Source organism: Coloeus monedula (assembly GCF_965178545.1).
Source record: "Coloeus monedula genome assembly, chromosome: 1".
NCBI classification, from domain to species: domain Eukaryota; kingdom Metazoa; phylum Chordata; class Aves; order Passeriformes; family Corvidae; genus Coloeus; species Coloeus monedula.
Window position 1 is genome coordinate 156,410,444 of NC_138781.1, and position 7,920 is coordinate 156,418,363.

Here is a 7,920-nt window from a genome sequence, read left to right on the forward strand (position 1 = left end):
GTTTCCCTACCCATCTTTAAGAGGAAAGATGTGTTTTCTGCCATCTCAGGAGACAGCTCTGTCATGTCTACACAGAAAAAAAATGATTTAAAAATTACATATATGATAGAAAGTTCAGTAAGAAGCTGCCAGAGTAAAGGTCAGCCCATGAACAAAATCAGTTTGAGCTGGGAGCAGCTTAGCCATGGCAATGAAGGGTGTGTGGGGAAGAACCACCTGCTGCAATGGATTTTTTAGGGTGGTTTTAGCCCACATTGCTCAGTTCATTCCCAAACCCACTGAACTGTTCAGAGAGGTGCAATATCCCCAACTGGATGTAGTCTTGCTATCAGCATCCTTATTGTCTGGGGCACTGAAAGGGGCAGGAGTGACCTGGATCATGGGTTTAATCACCAGCCTTCTGCCTGGCTGCATTTGCACTTGTGCCAGGGCCCTGGAGAGGGGACTTGGGCAAGAGCCCAGCACTGTCTCTGCAGGGAAAAGTTTGGCTGTCCCCAGCTCAGGGTACTCAGCCTCATGGGGACATTCCCGCGACCAAAAAGTTGCACCAGTCGGAATGCAGCAACGCATCACCCTGGGGAGCACCAACTCAGGGACGTTCAGAGCCTTTCAGGGATGAGACCAACTTTGCTGTTTATTGACCAAACCTCCCCCTTTTAGTGCCTGTCACACAAGCACGGATGAAGCTGTAATTTGCCATGACGGGATGTAGGAGAGGAAGGGACACAGAGGCTGGGACAAGCCTTCCCTTAAATGCCCCCTAACGCCACCTTAAAAAATAATGAAGCAGGGGCAGCGGAGGTTACTGGTTTGGTATGAGAATTTTCATGAGCATGAGAAAAAGAAAGACCACATTGCTCCAAAGTTTTTTTTTTTTTTTTTTAAGCAAGCTTCACGGGCTCTGGGAGAGTAAAGTTTGCTGCAAAGTTTGTTTCCTGTTGTGCCCACGTTACCAAGCAGAGCCGGCCGTGGAATGTGCAGCGAGAGGCACCCGGCTGGGCTGCACCTCTGGGTAAGCATTGGTGGCCAGGTAGGACAGCATGGTGAGGGTCACTGAGCCTGGGCATTGCCTCCAGCCCAGGACATTGCCCAGCTATCCATCCTCCCAGTTTAACACAACTTTGCTTCCAGCAGCACCCCACCTCCAACTGTTGTGTTGCACATGCAGCTAATAAATAAACATCATACAGACAATAAAAAAGTGTTTTTTAGATGTTGGGATAATCAGAGCAATTGCCCTGGCGCCTTTCCTTGGCGTGCCAGGGTGCAGCGCAGTAGCCGGCAGCTCCCAAACCCTTCCCCGGAAAAGTTCAAACCCTCAAATACTTGGAATTGCTCTTTGAGGGAATTTATTTTAAAGCCGCTTTAACGGCAGCTGGGAATTACCAGGGAGGCACTTTGCTCTGCTATTTCCCAGCTGCTGACCCCGTTTGCATGAAGGGGGCCCCGGGCAGCTGCCCAGCTGGGACGCTTGGGGACATGTGCCGAGCCAGCACTGCCTGGAGTTGCACCCAAAATTCCCCTTGTCCCAGCTCGCAGCAAAAGCACAGAGAGGGGCTGCTGTACATGGCAGGAGTGAGAAAAATTAACTCCCACATCCAGCAGTGAGGGCGTGAGCTGAGATGTGGTAGGGTTATTTTTTAAGACCCTGTTCCCATGAGGGCTGAAAATTGTACCCAACCATGTTGCTTCCTCCCCAGAGCAAAAGCACAACTGGGAAGCTGTGAGCCTCCCAAAAACCAAATCAACATCCCAACGTGCTGGTGGCACGTTGTTTTTTAAGGAGCATTTTGGTCTTTAAAAGAAGAGTTATTGAGCAAAATCAGTGACACCAAGTCATCAGCTAAATGTCGTCAGGACAGCAAGTGACAGGTCCTGATGGAAGGTTGGAAAATGCCACCACAGAGCTGTGGCTGTTTCTCCTGCAAACCCTCCATGTCCCCATTTCCCTGAGAGGGTTATGGAGCCCTTCCCCCTCCACACCTACATAGGGACACCCTGGCCACCCCACCTGACTCAAGCCCTGGGGATGAGCTGGGAGACCTGGAATAGGTGCAGGTGGCTGGGATGGGTCTGGTGGCAGACAGAGGAGCTCCAAGCCCAAGAGCTGCCAAATGCAAACCCACCTGCAGCCACCAAGTCATCAAAGCGTAGGGGCCCCCAAAGCCACAGGCAAGGGTTGGCCTGATAGGCATCAGGCCCCCTGCAGCACTCGTGGCTTTCTTCTCCCTGCTGTCATGCCTGAAAAACATTTGTGGAAAAACACTGCAGAATGAACAGTGTTTGAGTGGCAAGTTGAAGAAGGAGCTGGGGGAAGAAAACAACTTGGCAAGGAAGGAGGAGCTGAAGGACACAAGTGTTCCCATTTTGGTTCAGAACTCCCTAGGGTGCTGCTCGGAGCATTTATTGACCAACTCGCCTGCTCTCAACGAGCTGGCCTTGCAAACTGTGGCAGGAGGGAAGCTATTCCTGGTCAAGGCATGTACAACAGCAACACTTTCTTAACTCAATAATCAACCAGTGACACACAAAACACACAGTCAAGGACTTTCCTGGAGAGGGCTCAGGCTCTGCAGTTACTGCACCTGCAGAGTCACCACAAAAAGCCATCAGGTGCTCTCATTAAATGCTTCAGGGGTCCCCAAAAAAGGGGAAAAAAAGCCAAAGTCCAGCCAGGCAGACACAATTTGCTTAATAAAATCAAGGTGCACACTTGACTCCAGCAGTGCAGCAGAGAGAGAGGACTGAGTTGCCTCTCTCAGTATTAGAAGGAAAATAATTATTGTCACGATAAAAAAAAAAAAGAGATGCAGCTAGGTCAGGTTCATTAAGGGTGAAAGGCAGTGGTTTGACTCCAAACCCAGCTGTTCTCCCCAGCATTGATACGATCTTCCCAGCACAAGTCTGTGCGGGAACTCGTCATCCCCCCCTGCTCCTTGCAACACGATAACACAGCACATCGCCCCCAGCTCCCAAGTTAAACATCTTATTAACTGCAGTGACGTAAAAGAGGAAATCTCCGAGAACTATCGCAGAGATGAGAGGGAACACATTTACCATCAATAGGCGATGATACCGCTGCAGAGAGATCTGCATGTAAAGCAGAACCCAGCCCCTCCTTCCCCTCCCTCCTCTAATCACTCCATGTCATGGGAAACTAAACCTGACATCCAAACAGCCCCGATACGAGACACTCGCTGTAAAAATATTTTTAAGATTGAAAAACAACAAAAAAACTTGCCTTCCAGGAAACCATTTGGATACAAACCCTGTGCAGCTGCAGCCACCCTCGGTGTCCATATTCATCCCTCCTGCTTCAGCTTGGAAATGAGGCAGGGTGGGGAAGGGGAAAGGAAATAAAAAAAAAAAAACGGGGTGGGGGGAAAAGAAGTGATATTGCAGCTGATGAGCTGCGAGAGGCTGTTGGCAAAGTGGTCCAGCAATCATCTGAAATTCAGACGGTCACGTGTGGGCTCTGTCTGCAGCTCCCGCGCAGCCCAGGCTCAGCACTTCGCCCAAGTGCACACGCAGCAATTCCCCGCGCAAAGCTCTCCCGCCCCACTCCCACACACTTCCCAGCCCGTGCCCCATCCCAACCATACCCAGCAGGTTTTGGTGCGGCAAGGTGACCCAGCTGCTCTGGCTACAAAGGTGGATTTTTGCCATGTGAGTGCAGGGCATGCTGAAAAGCATCACTAAGCTGCAAAACCACCCTCCCTTGGAGCTTCTCCACCTAAATCCCAGCCCTGCAGGCAGTGCTGTCTTCTCCATCAGGATGTGCCAGCGGCCATCACCTGGGCCTGGTGGGGGGGTCCCACTGGCCTGGAGGAATGCCCAGAATATGCTGTACCCAAACCCGAGGCCAGCCTGTCCCTGGGCAACCCTGGGCATGTCCAAGAACAGCCCCTGAGCTCCCTGGGCTGCTGTGATTGCATCAGAGAGCAGTGGGTGAGCCCAGACACCTCTGGGGTGAGGTGGCAGCCAGCTTCTTTCTTTCTTTCCTTTTTTTTCCCTTTAATTTTCATTTGGGACATTGCTTTGTCTCCAAGGGATGCCTCAGGCTCCATCTGCACTGCCCCGCAGTGCAGCAGGTCCTGGGAACTCACCAGGACCAAGCAATCACCCTCTGCAAAAGGCCATGATGTGGCTGCAGAGACCCAGCCCCACTGTCCCATCCCCAAAAATCTTCAGGGCAACTAAACCGAATTTTTTTTCTCTGCTTGCACCCATTCTTCAAATATATTAGCAAGAGGAATTAGGAGACTGAATGTTCCACATCGCCTCGGCTTCACCACCCGGCTGGAGATGCATCGCATGGCACTGAAGTCAAGCAGATACAGTGGGACTAAAAAAAGAGCATGGTTGCTTTTTTTTTTCTTTTAAAGCCGGATTGCCTTTCACGGTGACTATATTTATAGGTAGAGCTGTTGAAATTTTAAGGGCTCCTCGCCACAGGAATCTGGTCGTGTCCCGTGTTCGCAAAGTGGCATAACTTGGCAAAAATGAACATTTAATAGGCCAATGGGTGCTGCTTCCCTTACTTAATTTTGGGTTAAATCAGAAGGGAAAAGGACAAGATGTAAAATTAGCCACACACGCTGCTGCCATGTGCCACAGTCTGTATTTTCCAGATTAGGAGCGTAATGAACACGGGACTTCACACCCACCCCTAGACCGGCAGTTTCCTTTTCTGTCGATGACCAAAAAAATCCAGCTTTCGCGGGTGTTTATTTTTGCTTTCGGTTTGGCTATCCATGGCACACACAAAGCCTCCTCTGCACTTCATTTTATGGTTGAAAAACCCCATCAGGGTTCAGCTGCAGAGCGGTAAAACTTGCTCTCCCCGTCCAAAGCTGCCCGGGAACACCACCCGCCAACATGCCGCAGCACACGATGCCCAGAAACCATGCGGTCTCAGCCCAAAAGTTGGCAGTTTTCTTACACAACAGCATGCTACGCTGCTAAACCCCTTTTTTATTTTAATTTACGCTATAAAAGCATGTTACACCCTGTCTAAAGACGCTACCACCCCGCTGAGCATGTCTGGATGCTAAACTTTGATTCCCTATGACAACGTGTGTCTATTTAAGACAAAACCCAAACCATAATTAAAGTTATTGATAGGAGACGATGTTTACTGTTTGCTATTTTAACATCAACTGCTGATGGATTTCAAGCCACTGACTTCCATGACTTGCAGGGGATGATGGAGCTGGAAACATGCCTAAATCTTGGGGTTTTTGATGTTTCTCTGGGCACTTCTGCTGTCAAATCAAAGAAATGCACTTAACAGGCCAATCCCAGTGGATGCTTCTCATCCAGGATTGCCTTGACTGGAAGCCGACGAGTGATTTTTGAGCTATCAAGGCACATATGAAAATAAAATAGCTGTAACAAAAGCTTTTTGCTTCTGCTAGCAGCCCTCTCTCTAGGCAGAGCCAACAGGGCGATGGCTCATGGCAGACACTGACACAAATTAACCAAAGTTAATGTTTTAATATTCTCAAGAGGAACAAATTTCAGGTTGGAGCGCTTACCAAAGGTTAAAAGTCTCTTCACTTGCCCAACTGTCAAATTTGGTGGCATCTGACATCCCCAAAAAGTGGCTGTGTCAGAGACTCTGCTACATCAGCCCCTGCCAACCAGCACCTGTTAAGTCCCTGCATGTATTATAAATATTGGTGCAGAATATTGGTGGGTCCACAAACCCACAGCTTTAAATCCACCTGCAGCATTTTCAACATACACTAGCTATTAGCAACGATGTGATAAAAAAATCAGTGATCATTATAACAGTGGAATTTAAATCCAGCTCACAACCTGGTAAGGAGATTCATGACATTTCGTATACGGAAAAGCCACCAGCCCCATTTATCCACATTATGCTTTTTCCACTGCTGCCAATAAATACACCACTTCATTAAGGCTCAGTTTTCTTGCTGATCCTCCTTTGGCCATAAGGATGCACATAAACCCAACCCAGCAGCCCCAGACACTCGGTTGCCCTGTTTATGTTTCAGGTCCTTTGAGCAGAAAGATGAAGCTGAAACCAAATGAACTGGAGAAACTGGCAGCAGCACACTCTTGACAGATTCCAGCTAATTGCTTGGATTAGTAATTCCAGTTGCATGCAAAAATCCACCTTACCTACAGCAGAGAAAGGCATGGCATGGGGTGTCCTCCTGCTCTGTGACCTGCCTGCCCAGGGAATGGGAACTACCGGCATTCCCAAGCCCCCACGCCATGGCCAGGCCAGGAAAGGCTTGTTAGTCTAACGAGACATGCTCAAATACAGAATCACTGAATCATTCGGGTTGGAAAAGACCTCCAAGATCACCAAGTCCAACCATCAGTGCACCACCACCACCATGTTCACCACTAAACCATGTCACCAAGGGCCATATCCACACGTTTTCTGAACACTTTCAGGGATGGTGATTCCACCACTTCCCTGGGCAGCCTATTCCAAACACGACCCAGGAGCGGCCATCCCTGCCGCAGCTACCGATGCAGGGCAGCCCGATTCGTTTGACGCCGTTTCCTCACGAAGAGGGAACGTCCACGGGGATGGCGAGACCGGACAGCCTGGAGCACGGCGCTTCCCCCCTTGGGCCCCTTGTGACACCGATCGCTGCGTCCGGCCCCGGACGGGGGTGGAGAGGCCCCGTAGAGCCCTGACAGTGCCCACGCTGCATCCCACCCACGGAGCGCGGCGGGATGGGGTCTGCCGGGATGCTCCGCGTCCGCACCATGGGGTGGAGGACTGCGGCATCGCGCGTGGGCTCCCAGCGGGGCTGTGGCGGGGAGGAAGCAGCGTGCGTGAACCCCCCGCACCGGCGCTGCAGCTCCCCTCCCTTAATTTTGGGTTCAATCTGACGGTGCTGTAGCTCCGCTGGGGGCCGGGGGGGCACGCACGCTGGTGCTCCCCCCCCTCCCCAGCCCCAGGATGGCTGTAGCGGAGCCATCACCCCGCTCCGGGGGGACATCGCACCGCGCAGCCTCCTCCACATGCCGCGGTAGCCCCGCAGCCGGCGGCGCACGGACCCCTCCCGCCCGCATTGTTGCGCGGGCGGACACACGTGCAGCCCGCCGCCGCTTCCCCTTGCCCGCCCGCCTCCGCGCCCGCGCACTAACCTGCCCGCCGGCTCCGCTCGGCTCCTCTGGGCTGCGCTCGCCCCGCGCCCGGCTCCGCTCGCCGCCCGCCCGGCCCCGCTCGCCGCCCCCCGCCCGCACATGCAGCCGCCGCCGCCGCCCCGAGCGCGCCCGCGCACCCGGCCCCGCCCCCACGCGCGCCGCCGCCGCGTCACGTGGCGCCAGCAGGAGCCAATGGGAAGGGCACAGTCGGCGGGGGGGCGTGGTCTCGGCACTTCGTGGGCGGGGCCGGCGAGGGGGCGGGACCTAAAGGGAGTGGGCGGGGTCAAGGGGTGAGGGGAGTGTGAGGGTCGGGGGGAAAAGGAAAAAGATAAGGAAATGGAGCAAGAAGGGGTGGAGCACATCTGCTGTGGAGACAGCTTGGGAGACCTGGGGTTGTTCAGCCTGGAGAAGAGAAAGCTCCGCAGAGAACTTGGAGCCCCTTCCTTAAAGGGTCCTTAGACCCTGCTTAAAGGGTCTCCAAGAGAGCTGGAGACGGATTTTGGACAAAGGGCTGGAGTGACAGGAGAAGGGGTAATGGCTTCAAACTGCAGAGGGCAGGTTTAGATGGGATATTAGGAAAAATCTCTTCCCTGTGAGGGTGGTGAGGCCCTGGCACAGGTTGCCCAGAGAAGCTGTGGTTGCCCCATCCCTGGGAAGTGTCCAAGGCCAGGTTGGATGGGGCCGGAGCATCCTGGGATAGTGGAAGGTGTCCCACATGGCAGGGGGCTGGAACTGGATGACCTTTAAGGTCGCTTCCAACCCAAAATATTCTGTGATTCTCTCATT

At 52.7% G+C, this 7,920-nt stretch overlaps 1 protein-coding gene across 1 annotated transcript in view; it reads right to left on the reverse strand.

Annotated features, from left to right (window-relative positions):
- PTP4A3 (protein tyrosine phosphatase 4A3) overlaps positions 1–7,267 on the reverse strand; it is a 42,684-nt gene extending 35,417 nt beyond the window's left edge. Inside the window, exon 1 of the mRNA XM_082291960.1 lies at positions 7,135–7,267. The gene's annotated coding sequence lies outside the window, so the exon portion shown is untranslated. The remainder of the gene's footprint in view (positions 1–7,134) is intronic.
- Between the last annotated feature and the right edge of the window lie 653 nt (positions 7,268–7,920).